Below are 22,843 nucleotides of genomic sequence, written 5' to 3' on the forward strand. Positions count from 1 at the left end.
TTAATTTGAAAAAAAAAAATTTGACCTCTGGACTTGTCTTCATGGTGAAAATGACTACCGTATGCAAAAATATGCTATTTTTGTGAAAAAATTCTTGATATTATATTTTACATTTTTTAACATTATGTTGCTATAACTTTTTAAAAAATGCATGAATCAACTTTATTCTTTAATGATAAATACTTTATATATACTTCTTTCATTCGACATACTTTTTTTTAAAATCGGACCATTTCCCTTTATACAGGGGGGGTGCAAACCTTTTAAAATGCGTATAGAAAGTAGAACTTTTTCAACTTAACTTTTGAAAATGTTCCGGAAAGACTGACACTTTTATATATATCTTAAATTAAAGCTTATGTAATATACTTTAATTTGAAAAAAAAAAATTTGACCTCTGGACTTGTCTTCGTGGTGAAAACGGACATCAAAGTTAAAGAAAAACGTACGATTTCCGTGAAAAAAATCTCGATTTTATATGTTATATTATTTAATTTATATTTTATATAACTTTTGGAAAAATGTATGGATCAATATTATTATTTTTTTATAATAAATATTTATATACTCCTTTCATCTACACGCTTTTTTTGTAAATCGGATCATACCCCTTTAACAAGGGGGGTCAAAACTTTAATCATGCGTATTGTTACTATGATATTTTCAATTTAATTTTTGAAAGTATTCCGGAAATACTGACACTTTTATATATATCTTAAATTAAAGCTTATATAATATACTTTAATTTAAAAAAAAAAATGTGACCTCTGGATTTGTCTTCACGGTAAAAATGACTACCGTATTCAAAAATTTGCTATTTTTGTGTTAAAATTCTGGGTTTTGTATTTTATTTTATTTTAAAATACCTGACAAGGGGACTACAGATTTTCATAAATATTATATAAATAAAAAATTAATATAGCATAGAAAGTTAAACTTATTTAAATTTGTTTGCTTCTTTTAAGTCGAGAAAAATAACTTTGAAATTTGAACTAGCTTAAATAGCCTATTTTTTCACCCGACGGTAGCGACGTACGGTTGCCGAGTTGGTAAAATTTATGTTTTACACGCTTGGGGTACGAGGTTCCAACCCGCGTATGGCAATGAATTTTTTGCATTTTTTCTTAATTCTTTTTAAGTTGGTTAAAGAATTTTTAACTCATTTAGATTCAATAACTTCAATAAAGAACAATGATCCCATCACTTTAGTCGCCCCTTGCAAGAAGAAATTTCTTATTCGTATTAAAATTATTTTACTATATTTTAAGTTTTAGCTTCGATGCAAAGCCGAGAAGATGTTTTTTTGTGAATATCATTTATTTTCTCTGCTCTAACTTGACCTTTTTTCAACGATACGTCCAATGACTACAATTCGTATCTAGTTGAAGATATTACTCTCAAAAATTGAAAAAAAAATTCTAATTTATCAATTAAACAGTTAGTTATTACATCGTCTCCATAAAGACAATTAAAATCATTAATTTCTAATGTTTTCAAAATATTTATTAACGAATGAAGTTTGATATGATAGGTTTCAACTACAAAATTAAATCATTTTACTTTGTAATTTAATAATTTTTTTACTCTATTTGTGTGTGCTACTACTAGACTATAATATTACAATTTTTTTTTGTAACATGTTGCTATATAAATCATTTCTAAAAAAAATGATTGTTTTTTCTCCTGAATTAACAATTGATTTTTACAAATATAATCAAATTTTATAATACACTCAATTGAGTAAATCTTTTTAACAACTTTGTTTTGATTGGTACATTTAGTTAAAGCAAATCATTAAAATTAATTAAGTTCTCAATATTTCAATTATAGAATCTTTTCAACAAACAACAAATGTTCCTAGGAAATAATTACTATTACTTCTATTTAAGTTATCTATTACCATAAAAATGCAAAAAAATATTGAGCTTTTCTGATAAATTTACAATAAATAGTAATTATAAAACTTTCTGACTGCATATTGATCTTAACGATACAATTTTTTTAATTGTCATAAAATTTTCTATTTAATTATGTCAATGTCAAACTTACCAATTGAGCTAAAAGTTATGGTAAAATAAATTTTTTTTTTTTTTTATAAACATTTACAACAATCAACTTTAAACGATTAACAAAATTGGTTAAATATGTCATTTTCCTTATTTTTAACTTATTAATAATCAAATTAATATTAAATATTATATCAAATCAGTATTAATTTAAAACAATTTTTTTTGTTCTTAATTATTTTTTTTTATATGTAAAAACTATTTTTTAATAATATTAAAACTTAGAAGTTATAGAAAAAGTCTAATTGCACATTTTAAAACATCGCGAAAAGTTGATTTAGAATAGTATATTTTTGTTTCTGATGGAAGTTCCTTGTAGTCCAGTGTATAAAACTTATAACTTTGTTAATTGTTATAACTTTATCAAAAATGACCAAATCAGTATATTTTTTTTTATTTAGATGCATGTCTTTATCTATCATTTGGTTTTTTTTATAAATCTAACCCTTTACCTGCCCACAAGAGGGATTCAAAATATTAACTTTTTTTTTTTTAGTTAAAGTAAATCATTAAAATTAATTCAGTTCTGGATATTTCAATAGTAGAATCTTTTTAAATATCAAAAATTACTTAGAAATGATTACTATGATTTCTATTTAAGTGTTCTATTACGATAAAAATGCAAAAAATAATGAGTTTTTCTGATAAATTTACAATAAATAATAATTATAAAACTTTCTGACTGCATATTAATCTTAAAAATAACATTGTTTTAATTCTCATAAAATTTTCTATTTAATGATTCATTCTAGTCAACGAAGGAGTAATTTTGCAGAATAGCAGAAAAAATTCCCAACAAACTTTTTTTTTTTTTGTTTTAATTAGGCAATTGGTGGATTATTCCAAAAGCAACATCAACTCTTATTTCTTTAATTATATCATGATTAGTAGTTCTTTGATTTTAAAATATAATATTTGAATATATACTAATTATAATTATTAAATTTAGTATGAAATTGATATTTAATATTGTAATTTAAACGGAGAAATTATAAAAATAATAAAGAAGTTATATTTTGCTTTACTTTTACGTGTATAAAAATTTAAAGGGCTTGATACAATAATTTTCAATAAAAACTGTTTGTTACTATAAAAAAATGCACTGGACTACAAGGAACTTTCATCAGAAGCAAAAATATACTTTTCTAAATCAACTTTTCGCGTTGTTTTCAAATCTGCAAGTAGACTATTTCTATCACTTCTAATTTTTTATATTATTACTAATTATATATATAAAATAATAATTAAAAGAAAAAAAAATTTGTTTTCAAATTATTACTGATTTGATTTTTAATATGTTAAAAATAATCAGTCCAAATTTTCAATTTTAACCTATTTTTTTGGTTCTTTAAAGTTGATGAAAAATTTTTGATAAAGATTTATGAAAGTTTATAGTAAAATAAATTGAATATATTACCATAACTTTTAGCTCAATTACAAGTTTAAAATTGACATCTAGGCCAGTCAACAAAGGAAAAATTGCGGAAAAAATTTTGTTTTTTTAAAAGTTGAATTAAAATATGTATAATGACATACTAATAGTCCTCAAGATTGGAATTGAGCTTTTTTTTTAAATCCTCGCAAAAGTTCAAAAATATGAGCTTTCTTAATTTTCTCAAAAAAAAATATTTAACTTACAAAAAAAAGTTTCGCACAAAAGTTGTTTAAAAGACAATTATAAATAAAAATATAATCTTATATTTTTTCATTTAAACAAATATTTTTCGAGTTACATTACATTTAATATGAGTAATAAAATTTATATTCCATTTTTTTCATTTTACGGTTACTTTTTATCATGTTATACTTACATTAGACACAATGTTATAAATGCATATGTGTGTATGTGTGAGTTTATTTATTTATTGTATCATTAAAGTGTAGTGTATATTAATATACAAGCGATAGAGTAGGTAATTGATTTGTCGCTATATTATTTAAACCCAACTAAACGCTAAATTGTACATTCCGAAACTACAATCATATTATGTCAAATGACACCGGAATTATTTTTCTTTTTCTTTGCCTTAATCCCAACTACTTGGGGTCGGGCACCCTTATCCTAAGATTCCACTTGACACGATCTCCCACATCTTCTACGCTCACATCAGCTGTCCTCAAATCGCATTCAATAGCATCCCTCCATCTCTTTTTTGGTCTTCCTCTATCTCTTCTTCCTTCAACATTCATTTCTATAACTGTTCTTACAGCTTTCGATTCTTCTTTCCTCATACCATGACTAAACAATCTAAGTCTATTTTCTGTCATCTTATCCACGATTGACGCAACACCTATACTTCCTCTTATATGCTCGTTCCTTATCCTATCTTCTCTAGTCACTCCAACTCTCCAACTAAGCATTCTCATCTCTGCTACACTTATTCTCTGCTCTACTTTCTTATCAACCGCCCAACACTATTAACCATACATCATAGCTGGCCTCACAATTTCATACTAAATTTAAAAACTATAATTAGTATTTATTCATATATTATATTTTAAAATCAAAGAACTACTAATCAGGATATAATTAAAGAAATAAGAGTTCATGTTGCTTTTAAAATATTTCACCAATTTCTCTAAAGGAAACACTATCTACAGATTTGCATCGAAGCGTTTCTTATGATAGTGATTTTAATCACTGTCAGATATCATCTATACTTGTCCCATCTATGCCTCGTCCACACTGTGCCTCGACCCCACTGTGCTACCGTTTTTTTTTTTGTTGGTTTTTTTAGTTAAAGTAAATCATTGAAATTAAATCAGTTCATATTTCAATTGTAGAATATTTTTAAATACCAAAAGTTACTAGGAAATTATTACTATGATTTTTATTTAAGTGATCTATTACGATAAAAATGCAATAAAATCGAGCTTTACTAATAAATATACTGTAAATAGTAATTATAAAATTTCTTGAGTTCTTATTAATCTTAACAATACCATTTTTTCTATTTAATTATGTCAATTTGAAACTTGTAAGTTAAGCTAAAAGTTATGGTAAAAAATTCATTTTTTTTTTATTATAAAGTTTCACTTTAAAGGGCAAAAAAAAGTAGATTAAAAGTAATTACCTTTAACATATTAAAAATCAAAATCAACAAAAATTTTAAAACAAATGATTATAAAAATTATATCTAAAAAATTAATTATTATACAATAATATATTATATTTTTAATTTTAGAATTATTAATCTTGTTATAAATAAGAAAATGGGAGTTCGTTTTGCTTTTGTAATTATCTACCAATTTATTAGAATTAAACACTATCTACAGATTTGCATCGAAGCGTTTCTTATGATAGTGATTTTAATCACTGTCAGATTAAATCTATACTGTACTCAACTATGCCACGTCCACACTGTGCTGGTTTTTTTATAGATACATTTAGTCATTATCTCGTAGTCCAATCAACACAAAAGAGTAATTGTAAATATTTTCCGTAATTAGTACTTTTATGGTGCCTCGTGAATAAAGATAGTGACTCATGACTATTATATAATTGTGCAAAAGTCAGAATTAAATGTGTTATTGTATTGTTTTATTTGACCTGAGAAATATAAGAGGTATTGATTTTCTGCAAATGTTTTAAAACAGAATATTACAATAAAGTTAAGTATTTGTTCTTCTCGTATCTATGTGATATTCTTATTCCCTTCCTATAACAACAGCCTTTTGATGCCCACTGTATCTTTATTGTTAGTGTTAGCAACATTTTTTGATAAATTAATTGTGATTAAACTGTTTACAGGGTGTTTCACCTGTTATGAACCACTTAATTAATCGAAAAATAAAAATAATATTAATAATTTTTTTATTGGTTTTTTTTAGTTCAATTTTTCTTTCAATTTTTCAATCTTATAGTTTTTTTGTATATTTATCCCTTATATATAAGGGTGTCAAATTTTATTCTTTAGTCAATTGACATAAACACCATCAGATAAACTAAATTTATATAGAGTCAAATACATTTTTTGATAGTGTAAACAATTTTTCTTTTAGTAAAAAAGCTTAAAAATATTTGTATGAGAGGTACATTACTCTCTTGGATAAGATCCTACAAAGAAAATCGTTTACAAATTGTTAAAATAAAAAACCTTGATTGTATGCCAAGGTAGTCTATTCCTACTAATATTCCACGTATTTATAAATATTAAATAGTTTACTATTTTTATCTTTTACGGATGACTTAAAATTAGTTATAATTGTACGAGCTCTTGATTATTTATACTAATTTACAATTTAATCTACTAATTGGTTTAATTTAAACGATATGGTATTTAATATATAAAATTTTCTTTTATAATTTTTTCTCATAAAAAAATCAGATAAATATTATTAATCACGTAAATACTGTTAAGTATATTGGTATTCTTTTTTGTTTATAATTATGTTTTTATCCGCATATTGTTACATCGCTATTTAATTTGTATTCCTTTAGAGGAACTACCAAGGGTCGTACTACAATATATATCTATATATAACACTCTTGGTTAACAACAATATAAATATTTATTAAGTAAAGAAGTATTAAATAAACAATACTACCACCTGGACACTTAGAGATGGTAGCTAATTTAAGTTAAAGCATAAGACAACAAGAGTAATGGTTGCGATGGTGGTAAAAAGTCAACTTTCGTTTGGGACATTAGTACTATGGCACGGTAGCTGTGAATTCCAAAAGTGTTAATTTGTGCAGGCTACCCTCTTGTAGTATTACGTGTGGTACAATGATGTTGTGGGATGTGATCACGTATATGTGATCGTATCAATATTAATTGTGTTTTTAATAAAGCATCTAATTTTTCGACTTTAATTATAGGACTCAATTGAATTTAATGGCTTTTAAGATGATTTATATTTATTTGGTTAAATCTATTTTAAAATATGTATGTGTTGTATGGAATCCAACTAATTAACTTATTATTATTAAATGGTTACTAATATTAATGGATTAGTTGGTCATTATTAAATGACCAGCTAGGGAAGGGTACCGATTTAGAAAATGGGACTTTGGACGTTTTACTACGATTCAGAGCACTGTAATGCGTTATCAGGTGCGATATGTACATCTTTAACATGTACAGTCAGGTGTTAATTTGGCAAAAAAAAGGAGTTTCAAGTACATAATATGGCGCTCTTTGGTCACAGACTCATTAAGTGACTACTAATTAAATTATCATTTATGAATTCAGCGCTGTTTTTGGCATTACGAATGCTTTCAACTAGCTGAGAAATATTCCATAGATCATCCTGATTTACAGCAAGCCTTATGTGTTCTTACTTGTGTAGATAGTATTTACACGGGTAATATAATATAATGCGATTGATGAAGTTTTAAACCTGCAATTCCATTCGATTTCAGTACTTTACGGGGAGGATCCGCGTTGAAAAAATTGACCATAAATTTCCTTAAAGTGATAAAAAGCAGTTCCCAAAGAAAATCTAGCCAGAGAAAAATGTGCTTTGATCAATAAGATTCGAATATGGTGACAGTATTGGGTTAACCTTGGATAACATTTGCAGATCATTTTTTTAAGAAATTGGTTACATCGTTTATATGGTAAAGTACACATCAAAAGAAATGTTTCATCAACTATAGCTCGTATTTTTGATCCATTAAAATTCTTAGAAAATAATGGAAACTATGTATATCATATACAAAGCCACGTATGTTGTATTGGCTTATAAGTAATTGAATAGTCATTTTGTAGCTAAGGGCCTCTACAACTAATGTATAAATTCCGTTTCGTGATACTTCAACTTAATAGTGCTCAAAAATTTGGTGGGTTATGGTTGGCGTCATAAAAATTCGCTAAAACTTCAAAGAGATCAACATTTTAGTAATACAGATTGAGGTAATACTTAATTCAAAAACGCTAACGTTCATGTTTCAAGAACCGCAAATGTACGATGTCTCATCTTGGGACATTTTGAAAACGGTAAAACACTATTAGATGTTTCGGACACCGATTGTACTAACACCAAAATCGACTTAACTAAGTGTTGAACAATTTTACAATAATTAGGACAAAGTTCTTGGTTACTTTATAACGGCGCAATGGTTGATCTCGTGAGCGTCTTAATATTCAAACAAATTCTATACAACTAGTCTGTGAGTACGGTCAAAGACTTTAGGGGTTCGACTTAATTTTATATATATATATATTTATATATAACAATGTTAAGTTTCTTCCTCCATAAAATGAAAAATATCTTTACATTACTGTATAATCTTACGAAAAAGTTACATAAATTTGACACCCCTAAAAGTGACTTAAACAAAATTTATAAAAGCTTATAATTCCACATACAATTCATCATTTAGTTACATTTATTTTTTAGATAAATTTGTTTTAATCCTCTGGAAAAATTTTAGTAATGATGTAACAATGGATTAATTATTTAGATTAACAAATTTCTTCGTTTCATAGGAAAAGTTTTAATGTTTAATTATAATAAATATCGATCATGAATTTTTTAAATTGATAAACAAATAATATATAATTGTTCAAAATAACATAATTTATTCGTTTACAGCATAAAACATACGTTTAAGTTTAATTTTCCTGTGTTCATATTAAGTTAAATCAATTATTTTTAAACTTAAAAAATGATTTGACCGCAAAAAAATTACCTCTTAATTTTTAGCTTTGATGCGAAGCTGCAAAGTTTTACTGTGATATGTTTTTTTATGTCTGTCGTTACTTTTTCTCAGCTCTCATCGGGCCCATTTCTTTCAATGATACGTCAAAAGATCACAAGTTGTATAAAATTGAAAAAATTTCCCTTGTTCCCTGTAAATGAGGGAAATCTTCCATTAATAGTATAAAATTCGTTTTTAAACTGAATTACACAGTGAAATCATATCCCTAAATTGAAATATTTTTGTGAAACATAGTTTTTCTGTGCTTTTAATTTGATAATTTACATTAAAATTTTAGTCATTCATTTATAAAATTATACAAGTATTACACTAGCGAAATATAAAATATGTTTTTTTTTTTGTATCTCTAATAATACCTAGCTATTTCATTTAACACTTATAAGTGAATGTAACACTCTTAGATCGCGCTACGTGTTCATAAGAATCATTATTTACATCTGTGTTGGCGCTTGCTTTTGAGAAAATTATTACAAGGCATTTATTCTTGTACATACATGAATACATTGGTAAGTTTGTTCTTCCACCAACCCTGATCTAAATAAAATTTTTTACTATTTTTAAAAAATAACATTTTATAACAAATTGAGACCTATAATTTATAGGCTATAAAATATTATTTTTAAATACACCATTCTCTAGTATAAAAATTTTTAGTTTATAAAGTTATAAATATCAATAAATAACATATCTAATAAAATATTTTCAGATATTAAATTATTAGCCGCATTAGAATTTTTAAGTTATAATTTTGTTTTGATTATGTAACTTAGAGCACCTTTATATTTTTAGTCATTTATATTTATTTCTAATAAAACAAATAAATTACATCTTATGAGGCATTTGAGGATGTTTTAATTAAAAAATAAATTAAGGGGTATATAATAGTTTTGAATAGTAATTCATGATCGTTTTGTATTTAAATTTTTTTCTTTTAATATTTAAAAATAAAACAAATAATTATGATAATAGTTATGAAAAAATATGTTCATATTAATTTTATGTGTATATGGAAAGTAAAAGATAAAAAAATTTAAAGCTATTAAGATAACTTTTCAATAAAATTATTTTATAAGTTAACTAATTTTTAAAGTTCGATTCCTTGGAGAAGAATTTTGTTTTTTTAGGCGTATATTTGTTTATAGAAGCATTTTGAAGAGTTTCAAAATATGTTTGCGTTAATAATCAAATCAAGCATTTAAGTCAAAATATCTCTACAATGGGAACTAGGTACTTCTTTTATGAACATGACTATTTGTAACAAATTGTTTAATGTACGTAGCGCTTCACTATTGTAAAGAAGTACCTTTAAGCTATTCTGATACTTTAATTGTCTTTATTAAAAAGTAACTCATTTTAGACAATTCTTTAAAGACGTTATAACATAATTCAATAAAATTTTCAATAAAAAATTTTTCACCGCATTGTTTTACATTTTTTTTTTAGAACATAAGCATTTGTAATGAAATTGAATCAAAACACCTGTCACACGTTGGTGAACTCCAGGGATTTTCAAAGCGAGTTATGAAAAAAAATGAATCATACGAAAATAGTAAAACTTACGTAACACAACAATAGTGAAATAATAATTATTAATATTTCACTTTTTCATGAAATTTAATGCTTATAATATTTAATTTGTGTAAAATTATTTAAGATTGAAACTAAAACATAAATAAAAGCAAATAATAATTTATGAAATTTTAAAAAGAATTTTTATGTACACAATAAGTTTTAAAAAAAAAACTATTATTATACTATATTTATACAATATGGTGTTGATACATTCACTAAAAATTTTATAAAAAAAATTTTCTTTTTCAATTGAAAGATATTTAAAAAAAAGGTAGTTTGGTGGAGTTGCGGCACAATATAGACGTGTCATAGTTGGGACAAGTATAGATGATATCTGACAGTGATCAACATCACTATATTATGAAACGCTTCGATGCACATCTGTAGATAGTGATTAATTTTAAGAAATTGGTGGATTATTCCAAAAGCAAAATTACCTCATATTAATTTTTCTACTTCGAATGGCATTTGCATATAGAAAATAGGTCATTGGTACAAATTTTTTTTTTGGACTTCTAGTACATAAAATAAGCTTACTTTTTATAAAAATTTTCAAGTTTTCAAAAAGTCAATAAAACTTGTCTTACTTTTAAAAAGGCAAAATAAGTATAAATTTATATTTAATGTAAGTTAGATTCATTTATTGGTGGATTCATTACTGTGGCAAACTCTTATAAGGTATTTTAAAATAAACAATCAAAAATAAAATGTCAACACAAAAATAGAATGTTTTTTAACTACGGCAGCCATTTGCACGTAAAAGATAAAACCATCGGGACAAAAATTTTAATTTATTGAACGTAACATAAGTTTTAATTTGTAATATATTTAAAAACCGCAGTATTTCCAGAATATTTTCAAAACTTAAGTTGGAAAAGTTGAATTTTGTAAGAAAGTATCTATTTTGAATCTCCTCCTTTTAGGTAGGTAAAGGGTCAGATTTTCAAAAATATTATATCAAATAAAAGGAAATTACTTAAGGTTTCAATATAAAAGAAAATTATTTTGATTATTTAATTTTATGGCAGTTTTAAGAAAAAAAAGTAAAGACATTTCGAAAATCATTTTTTTTCTTTTAAATTAATTTTTAAAATTATTTTTTTTTTGGAGATTTCTTTTATTTACAGGATACAAGAGAAAAATTTTCAATTTTTGAGGGTAATGTCAACTAGATACGATTTGTAATCTTTTTACGTATCGCAGAAAGATATCGAGCCAGTGAGAACTGAAAAAAGTGGCCACAGACACAAAAAAAAAATTACATCATCTTTAAATCTACTTTTTCAGCTTCACATTGAAACTAAAAATTTCAGGTTGCCCATTCATTAGACAATTTTTTGATTACCCTCATCTTCAAGTGTAAAATTGTTTATATATTTTTTAATTTTCTATAAAAATATTATAAGTTTAATGAAACTTTTAATTGTGAAGCACTTTAATTTGAATGTTGCACACTTGGAACCTTAAATACAACAGTCAAGCACATTAACATAATTAATGCACTAACGTAAGTTAATCTATGTAGATGCAAAATAACAATTGACACTATACGTTCACATCTGGAATTTATTTCAAATGAAAATTTACAGTTTATTATTTTGGACAATTTTCTTATAGAGAATTTATATACATTTTTGTATGAACTCTTCTTATGAGTATAAGATTGGTTTAAATTTAATGCACGGCTTTCTTCATAACCAATCGAAAATAATATGTACTACTAAGCATCATCAGAAAAAAAAATTTTAAGTTTAAGTTATAGTTATAGTTATTCAACAGTTACATAAATACGTTTTTAAAGATTGACTGGTTTTGATATGTTTATCCTCTTATGCCATACAATAGCATAAAATAACACTTGAGATAACAGCCCTACACGTACTATGTGTGCAATGCACTTGTACAAAATTACTCATGTTATAAATTATACTTAAAATTTAACTAGTTTCAATGTGAAATTCATGCATATTTATTTTTATTTTCTCTTGATATCTATCGTTAGTAACGATAATTGGTCTTCGACTGACTCTCATCAAGTTAGCTTTATATTCCAAACGAGAAGATGAAAATGAGTGGATGGTAGTGAATTTAAATAATAATTCATCTTTGTACATATCCATTGTTAAGTGGATTATTTATTCCGTTTGTTCTAGAACTTTATCAACCCTTAATAAATAAAATGACGCAAAGTATATTATCATTTTTCATAAAAACTAAAAAAAGATATTTTTTCATAATCGCTAATTGAGTTATTCATTTTTTCTAAATTATTTTGTTAAAGATAGGTTACATAGGTAAACAAAAAAAAACTGACGATCAATTTGGGAGTTTTAACATTAACTTAAAATAGCTTTTATCTAATCATTTAATGGTAATAAAATACATTTAGGTCTAATTAATAAATTATTCAGCAAATTTATAGAAAAATGTTGATTTTAAATATTTCATATTTTCTTAAACTGTCATTTACACCTTTTTACGTTATATAATGTATTGTTTTTATAATCATTTTGATGATTATAAAATATGGTATAAGCGATAACTTTGCACTTAACATAACATGCAGAATTGGGAAAATGTAGATTCTTTTATGTAGATAAAAATAATATTATTATTTATCTTAGCTATATAACTATAAATGTTTATCTAAACATCATCTAATATAGGTTATTAGTTATTTTTTCGTGTTTACGTGACGGTTAGGTTTTTAGAAAATCAAAATTTAAAGTTTTGTTTAAAAACTGGTCTTAACCGGTTAAACTTACTTTAAAGTTTTTTTTCGACATTTTATAATTAATATCAGTGGCGGATTTCAGAGAGAGTTTGGACAACCGTTATATTTATATTATATATATATAGGGTTAAATCCATATGTTAATTTCAATGTTTCAATCATAAATTATTTTATGTCGAAACTTCTCCATTAGTTAATAGTAGATATTTAACAAATTTAACTACAGATTACCCATTTTAAACTATACATAATAGAAAGTTCATCTGTGCGGAGAAACTTAAAAAGAGTTAATTTTTATTATGCGTTCATGTAATTGAGTTAGAAAATAATACATTTTAACTGTAAATAGTTATTAAAAATTTTTCGTTCCATCATTTTGAATTAAATAAGTATGAATGACTGACTGAGAACGGCGGGCTATTTTCATATTTACACTAAACTAAAATAGTTAATTTGCAGATTGCATATCATTAACGTATATCTTGAAAATTCAAATTGACAATGAACACGCGTTTGTGCTTCATGATTGGCTCAACAGTTCACAGCTGCTTCGCAATCACTATTTTTGTCGATTAGCTAAAATACCCACTTGGCTATTTTTATCGTTGCGGCACGTCAGTCCGGACATAGACAATAAGTGCGTATTATAACTTTCTGAAAATACTCAATTAAAAACGATATGTCACCACTACAACAATAATATCATAATACATGTGACGTCGACCTCATTTATAAATTACGACCTCTTGGAACTAAATAAAGAAATTTTATTTTAAATTAAAAATTTATCATTTAAAAGTATTAAATTTTCTTTCCGTCTATTAACCTTAAGAACATCGTAAACCCCTATTTTTTATTAATTTAAATGGGTTCCGGTCCTGTTTTTAAATAGTTTGAATTTAAGGTTTCGGTCAAGGTTGGGTTTGCACTACTGTAAAGGGTTTTGGTGTTCCCAACCGGCTTTTTTCGATACGGTGTCAGACACTGACTACAAGTAATATGATGTGATAAATAATTGTATTAAAAATAATACAATATAGAAAACGGGTGCTTTTTTGTAAATCATAGTAGCGCGCTCTTCACGGTTGTCTGTCCACTCATCACACCGTCCTATGACGGTCGCAGAACGGTATCAACCGCTTACCATTGCCGGGCAACCTTTTACTGTAAAATATACTGTTGTGAGAAATAGGTTATAAGATAGAAAAAAGTTTTGTTTTTGCTATGAAATTGTAAAATTTTATTTTCATAAAAAAAAAAAATTGTATTGTTAATTGTAGAAGATTTTGATAATCATTAGTTATGTTGGAGTATTTCATTTAAACCTGCAGGTAATAGTAATATTTTATCTCGTTTCTATGTACCACATGGTTGTTTTAAGTTAATTGTTTAAGTCACATGAATGACTTTTGATTATTGATTTTAATCATTCTTTGTATTTAAAAAATAAACGCATGTATTGATTATTATTTCATTATACAAGGTTATTTGTAATCTCAGTTACATGGATGACATTTTTAATTATTATTGGCATTTTATATTATTGTTATGGTATGAATAATACAATTTTATGTGAGCCAATGACTACAGTATTCTTTTATTATACATCCAACTTCAATAAAATTTTTCCTTATAATCACAGGGTAAGCGCGATATTGTTACTCGCCCTGGTATTAAAATTATTAAATAGAGAAGAATAGTCAAAATCAAATAAAATTTCTACTACACCCAAAGAAAAACCTCAATCAAAATTGAAAGAGAAATTTTATCAAGGGTTTATGATAATGTTTTATTAATACGAACAAAATAACTATTCTTATAAATAATTATTGTTCAAGACAAGAAAAAAAAATATCATATTGATAAATATATCATTGATTCAATAGTAATGATATATTTATCAAATTGAACAATGAATTTATTATATAGATCGAGGTTTTTCTCTGGGTGTAGTCAATAACAAGTTTTGTAACATTACTTTTTAGGACATTAACATTTATAGATTTAGAAAAGGTGACAAGTGGGATAATGTTTAGCGTCGTACTATTTTAACCATAATTCAGAGATTATGTTCCCTACAACCCTTGTCGCCTATAAATAAAAATTGTATTAATTCAATAAGTAATGTTACAAAACTAGTTATCGATCAGTTAAAACTTATTTTAATCCATTCCGCATTTAACGTTAAAAATATAATTATAGATTCTCATTTAACTTTTGAAAGTTATCCCTAATTCTACCTTCAGAAATAATGTCTTACAATAAACTTAATATATACTTTGGTTTATAAAAATAAATCAAATTTAACTCTGCACATTTTCATGAAAAAATGAGGTTAGTATTCTTAATAAAAACTGTAGACAAAAAATGGCAACACTTTCTATATAACTTTAATAAACAGTATGTACCATTAGCTAATTTTTTTATCGTTTTATATTAATAGTAGAGTTGAAAATGCTTTAGTAACATTTTATTTGGATGGAAATTTTTCTTTGCATTGTCGATAAAAAATAGAAACTCATTTAGCATGATGGGGGGGGGGAGAAAAAACGATAAGAAAATTATTAATAAATAAAAAACAGGAATTTATCTGTATTTTATCAGGATAAGAATCAAATTATTTTATTTCTCATTTAGATCATTTTTTTCCCAATTATGTTTATCTCGTCTAAATGACTTTTTATTTGAAAATCTATATCTAATCTCGATAAATTGTTGGTTTTGTATTCCCAACACTGTTGTGTATTTTATAACTTGTTCTACAAGTCCGTTAACAACGGCTCTTTAACAAAATTAATTAATTAATTTTATTTGTGAACCAAAATGTTCTGGTGTAATGGTAATATTTTACCGAAGTCTTAAGATATACCCAAAGGGATTTTTCCTCTTTTTTATCGTACTATTTTTCACATTTCATCGAAGGGTCTATAACAGCAGTTATTTATTGGAATTACCACAAAAGATGATAGTATTAAAATAATGATGACGATTTTCTACTTTAATAGCTGTTTGAGATAACAAAAGAAATAATTATTATTTTAATACTATAGAAATAAAAAATAAATTTTAAACATTGTTCCATCAAAAAAAAATCCCTTTTTTTTTTATTAACTATATACAAACTAGAACACAAAATTGTTTTTATCAAAATTAAAACATGCAAATTTGTTTCCAATTTAGACTCGAGTTTGCAAAAATATATCGTGTCACTTTTCGGGCAACTGTCGCGCTCTACGCCGGCCTCGCCGTCGCCTCCTACGTTATCCGCGATTCGGGAATAATTTATCGTGGCACACGCACACGCAAGTAAGCACATCACGCCGCCGACGGTCGCCACTGCCGACGCCGTAGTAGTATCATTTGGTTTGTCGCTTGTACTAGTACGTTACTCCGCTGTCGCTGTCGTCGCTATTTTGCCGCCCGTCGTCGTCGTTGTCTGCGTAGCCGCCACCGTTAAAATTCTGTTAGAAGACACGTTCACTCTTGATTCCTTTCTCCCTTGACAATTGTATTAACCGAGTATAGGGCACGCGCCACCGCTATTTTAGCAAATATTGTTCCTCCCAACTCATAGCTATTCCTAAAAAACTCTTTGCCGCCAACTGATAGAATTTCTGTTAGAACGAACTGGTTTGAAAATATTTTGTCAAAACCTTAAAATAGTCATTACTTGTACGAAAAGTCAAGATCATCAATTTTTGGTAAGTAAATAAAAATTTTAGAATAAATTTTAACAAATCTACAAAAATTAATTTAGAATTGTAAAATTAACAGAGGATTTTAAACAATTTTATCAAGTTAACATTATAAATTAATTTACGAAATATTATGTTAACTAACAAACTTTTTTTTGTTACTCTCAGTATTCTTTATTATAAAGGTAAGATAAACATGGTTGAAATTTAAACTATTTAAAATCATCCAGAGTTTATTATTATTAAAAAAATATGAAATTGAGTTACACTCATCAATTGAAAAAAACAATTTAAAAGAAGAATGATAATTTTGTCACAACTAAAATTATTTTTTTTCACATTATATACAAATTTTTTACTTCTTGGAAGAGTACTTAGCCTCAAAATGCCGCCTATTATTACAGTAACAATTTTTCTAGTTGTTATTCAAAAGAAAACTGTGCTAAGAAATCGTAATCATTTCTACGATTGGTTTTCATTTTATGAAAAGTCGTAACCGTTTTATTTAAATGGAAACATGACAAAACATATTAAATATATGTATACAGGGTGATTTATTTATCATAACCCACTCAATTACTTACAGAATAATAATAATTTAAAAACAATTTTTTATTATTATCTTTAGTTACACATTATTCTTGAATTATTAACTATGTAATACTTTTTAAGTTCATCCCTTATGCCTGGTAAGGGTGTCAACTTTGTTTTTTTAAATGGTAACACATATTTTTAATTTAATAAAATGTTTGAGTTTTTAATTCAATAATAAATGGCATTTGAATTTTTAATAAAACTTAATTTGTTTATTAGATATAAACATTTAAAGTTTCAAAATTTTGAGTTAATATACATGTATAATACACATGGGATTGTAAATACAGGTAGCTAATTGGATTTTTATGACATTGCTATCTCAGTCACAGATTGTTTATTATCAATTATGATTATCAATAGATATACTTTCTGTATTGTCAGTTAGTGTATTTATAAAAATAATAATAAAAAAATTTAACTCAAAAATTTGAAACTTTAAATGTTTATATCTAATAAACAAATTAAGTTTTATTAAAAATTCAAATGCCATTTACTATTGAATTAAAAACTCAAACATTTTATTAAATTAAAAATATGTGTTACCATTTAAAAAAACAAAGTTGACACCCTTACCAGGCATAAGGGATGAACTTAAAAAGTATTACATAGTTAATAATTCAAGAATAATGTTTAACTAAAGATAGTAATAAAAAAAAAATGTTATAATATTATTATTCTGTAAGTAATTGAGTGGGTTATGATAAAAAAATCACACTGTATATATAACATATATTTACAAATTATCAGTTACTTTTCCAGCTTTAATTTATGGGTAATATTTAATACATAATTAAAAAAATGATTCTTTAATGCATTATTCATCTATACATTTTAATTTGGCATATAAAAAAAATAACATCAAATATACTATTTAGTTAATTACAAGAAAAATCTCGAGCGTGCTCTTGTCCTTTTAATTGAAAAAAATAGCACATGATTTGAATAATATTTTTCAAGTATTATAAATTGAACTATTAGATCCAAAAAGAAGGTCTTATCATTTTATTGATAAACAATTTTAATGAAAAAATGAATCAGTAGATTTTAAATATGTGTAAAATTAAAATTTTTTTATAATAGGACTTCCAATTTGTATCAGTGAAATAATTTGTCTCGATCTATCACAATGAAACGTCTTTGTGATAGATTAATTAAGAGTATTACTGGCTATGAAATACTATTGCTCAGATTCCATAATACTTTTTACAACTCATAATAAAAAAACCCAGTACAGGGGGTTCGCGGCACAGTGGTGACGTGCATAGTTGAGTCAAGTATAATGATATCTGCCAGTGATTAAAATCACTATCATGAAAAACGCTTCGATGTAAATCTTTAGATAGTGTTTAATTTTAAAAAATTGTTGGATTATTCCAAAAGCTACATGATCTGCTATTTCCTCATTTAAATCGTAATTAAGATAAAGTATGTCGAATGAAAGAGGAATATAAATATTATTTCTCATAAAAAATTGTGTTGATCCATACTCTTTTCAAAAAGTTATAGTATTATAAAGTTAAAAATGTAAAATATAAAATCGAGAACTTTCACACAAAAATAGTATTCGGCAACTATTTTCATCGTGAAGACAAAATAAAGTACGAATTTTTTTTTTATATATTAAAGTATATTAAATAAGCTTTAATTTAAGATATATATAAAAGTGTCAGAATTTACGGAATACTCTCAAAAGTTAATTTTTTGTGAAAAAGTAGTCATTTTGAATCCCTTCCTGTGGGCAGGTAAAGGTAAGATTTATAAAAAAAATATATCAAATAATAGCTAAAGACATTGTGAATCTATAAAAAAAAATTTGTATTGTTTTGGTCATTTTTGATAAAGTTATAACAGTTTTAAATAAAAAAAAATTGAAAAAATGTCGAAAATTAGAGATTTTTAAATTTGTATTTTTTTTTTGGAGATTTCCTCCATTTACTGGGAACGAGGGAAACTTTTTCAATTTTTGAGGGTAATGTTTTTGACTAGATACGATTTGTGATATTTTGACGCGTAATATTGAAAGAAATCGGTTCGGGGAGAGCTAAGAAAAAGTGGTAACAGACACAAAAAAAAACAAATCATAGTAAAACCAATACCTTCTCAGCTTCTCATTGAAGTTTAAAAAATAAACTAAACAAAAGATTTTATATAATTATTTTATATATTATAAACTTATATATTATTTTATATTCGTTTTATCTTACAAATTTTCCTTTTGAGTATTAATTATGTCAGTTACATCAATATTCAATAATTATGTTTTACTTAATCTATATTAATATTGTTTCTATACCTAGAAACCCTCCTTAACTTATAGATAAAAGATATAATGAAGTTATTAATTTTGAGTAATTGAGTATAAATGTAAATAAAAAGTAAATAATTATTTTAAATTCTTCCAGAAGTATAAACTAAGCATTTTCTTGGGATATTTCATAATGATTTTCATTGGAATGAATATAAGAATAAATAATTTAAATTTATACAAATTATACATACTTATAGTAAATATTCTATAATTTGGTAGCATAGTTTTTTAGTATTTATTTTTTTCAATTGTTTGGCACACAAGACTTAGAGTCTTAAAATACTCCAGAATTTTATATTTATCAAAATAATTTATTCCGATATCACTTAATCTTATTCTATATTTTAGAAGACTAATTTAAAAAAGTCATACTTTTATTTCAATTAATCAATTTTTTTTTTTCATTTAGTATAATCATATGTGATTGTCGCATATTTTTTTTTGACTCTGTTGTTATAGTTGACAATGTGATAACTCGTTTCAATTAAATGAACGCATAAGAATGATTTTATTAATATTTTTAAGTGCACTCATTCAGATAGTTTATAAAAAGAGTATAAATTATAATTTGTCTTTCCCTTGTCTATTTAGGACATTTGTATTTATAATAACATTAGTAGTACGTTTTGAATTTTATGGCGCCACCCTCTGAATTATGGTAATAATTTATAGGCATGATTTGCTGTTTTAATTTACCAATTTTGAATAAGGGTTGGATTGTAACTGTTAAAATATTTAATTTTAAAAAGATTCTTTAGTTTTCATCTTCTTTTCTAAACATAGCTTAACTCCCAATCGGTTTTTTAGCAATGGCGACAAACAACAACATTAATTTACTGACACAGAACACTAAAGCTCTACAGCTAGGGAAGAAAACCCTCGTCATGACAATTAATTTTCTACCTACTCTTAGCATTCCCGAGCGTTATCAGCTATTGGTGGCACTATTATAATTTGATACCTACGTGTGTTTGTCCGCTTCCTGTACACTGTTTAAACCAGAAAACAAGAAAATGGAATCTCGGTACTCAAGTGAAATACTGTTGTGATATCTTATCTCGCTCCTCTACTATGCAATAATATTGTTTTGTTTCAATTCACGAACACACTTATCATGGAATCCGACCTAGCTCTATATTTATTGTTTGATAATACGATCAAATATTTATGTCCTATTTAATACAATGAAAATTAAACGGACTATATTAACATATTTAATAATATTGTTTCGTGTTAATCTTTATTCAAAATGTCTACCTTTCTTGTTCTAAGAAATTGTATTAAAATCGCTTTATGTGATCGACTAGTCCTATTTACATTAAATGACCCGCACAAACAAAAGATTATCTATTTAGTAAAGATCTTCTAGTTACAATAGGACTTGTTCATGGCTTTAAATGGAGTTATCTAGAATCCCTGTCACACCTATAACCTAAGATAAATTTAAACTAAATCAAAGTTTTTCCTTTATGGACTAAATTTCTTATTTATTTTTACTATGATTTTTTTTTTGTAATAAATATTGATTCTTAAAATTATGAAATTTTAGTAGCACCTGATACTATTTAAAAAATGCAATACTACTTAGGCTCATCACAAGATTTTTTAGTCAAACGTAATATAACCAATTATTAATGTACGTCTGACTAAAATTTAAAGTGAAGCAGAACTATATGCTTGATTAATTAGTTTATAATATTTTATAAAAAAAATATATTTATATATATTCTAGAAGAAACAAATTTATAGGGGAATGCTCGATGGGGATAGCTTCCTCCAATCCAAAACTCATGCAATCACCGAAAATGTTACTTTCAGAAGGACCGAGCAGAAAAAGTCACTAAAAATAATATTATTATTTTTGGTTTAATTTTCTTTAGCCCCTATTCCCGAATTTTTTCCTAAATGCACGCTTGTATAATTCTTAACTGGGACTATACAATTGCATAGTGGTTAGTAGTAAAACTAATAAAATTTAGTCAATGACGAAGTTGTCTGGGGATTTTTTTTTTTTGCATTCACAGTGTATTAGATAGTTCTTTGTAAGGTTCAATGAAAAGAGTAGTGAGTAAATAATTTCCCAAGAGTTTCTTTTTACTAAATAAATAAAAGAAATATTTTGTAAAATAAGAGAAAAATTTCCTATATATTTTGTTTTGTAAAGAGTCATTGTTCTTTGAGTCGAAGATAAAATCTTTTAGCGAACTAGTCTTATACTTAGACCGAATTTACTAGATATCAGTTTGTTTTGCAGCTTAGAAATATTTTGCAGTAAAACTTGGTCGCTTATTGTGAGAAAGTTGCTCTGTGTTAGGTGGATGTGTTTGCTTTGACAAATAATGACACGTGAGGAGATTACTCTTGCATGCAGGTAGTGAACTAGTTAATAAGTTTCAAATCATCCAATGTAACTAACCAAAATCCAAAACATGAAAACTTTCTTAAAAGTTCATATTAGATGTATTAAATGTCTACTTGATAATTGTAAAGACTACCAAGAGTGTCGGTTAAGGTAAAACAATAATACCGTGGTTTATATTTCCTTGTATTCTATTTACAAAATGAATATTAAACAGACTATTTAAGTCCAACTAATGTTAATTTATCATTAATTAGTACAGTTTTTTAGAGTAGTCCTTTTATATGTTAACATAACGTATACCAAGAAAGATATATTCAATCTAAATATGAAATATTTTGTAGCACAGTTTTTATTCTAGGGGAGTTCTATGTAAAACAAGTTGGCTGTAATAATATGCACCACTCAGCTCTACAGCGTTTTTAGTGCTTCTTATTGTTAAAATTTCTGAACGCGAAAAAAAAAAACAAGTAAACTAACTTAATTCGATTAGTACGGCTTCGTCAACGAGTAGAGGAATAAATCCAACGATTCGTGGCCACTTGGGGTTCTGTTTAATCATATTATTATTGTTATTATGAATTTGTTTTGTCGAGTGAAGTACGAGAAAACGTTTTAAGTAAATGAAAAACGTGCACTCGTCTAAAGAAAAAGAACCAGAAATAACTGATAGGACCCTCACTAGTCCCTGAAAAGTTCACATTCTCTCGGGATGTATTATATTATTATTGCTACGATTATTTATTGAATATTTGTATGAAACTGTAGGATAGCACGTAAACTGTAACCTCTCTAACCACTCGGAATATTTCGTATTGGCGCCGCATTGTCGTTACTTACGCCCT

General features: G+C 25.8%; 1 protein-coding gene across 3 annotated transcripts in view; it reads left to right on the forward strand.

Moving 5' to 3' along the window:
• Positions 1–16,335: 16,335 nt before the first annotated feature.
• Positions 16,336–22,843, forward strand: part of LOC126898606 (protein muscleblind) — a 114,807-nt gene continuing 108,299 nt past the window's right edge. For 2 of the 3 annotated variants that reach the window (XM_050672841.1, XM_050672842.1), the window contains exon 1: positions 16,339–16,740. The gene's annotated coding sequence lies outside the window, so the exon portion shown is untranslated. Of the gene's footprint in view, positions 16,741–22,843 lie in introns of all 3 variants that reach the window. The other variant, XM_050672843.1, reaches the window with a different exon arrangement.

The sequence above is a fragment of the Daktulosphaira vitifoliae genome, unplaced genomic scaffold (genome assembly GCF_025091365.1).
Source record: "Daktulosphaira vitifoliae isolate Bord-2020 unplaced genomic scaffold, ASM2509136v1 Scaffold_2, whole genome shotgun sequence".
Lineage (NCBI taxonomy): Eukaryota > Metazoa > Arthropoda > Insecta > Hemiptera > Phylloxeridae > Daktulosphaira > Daktulosphaira vitifoliae.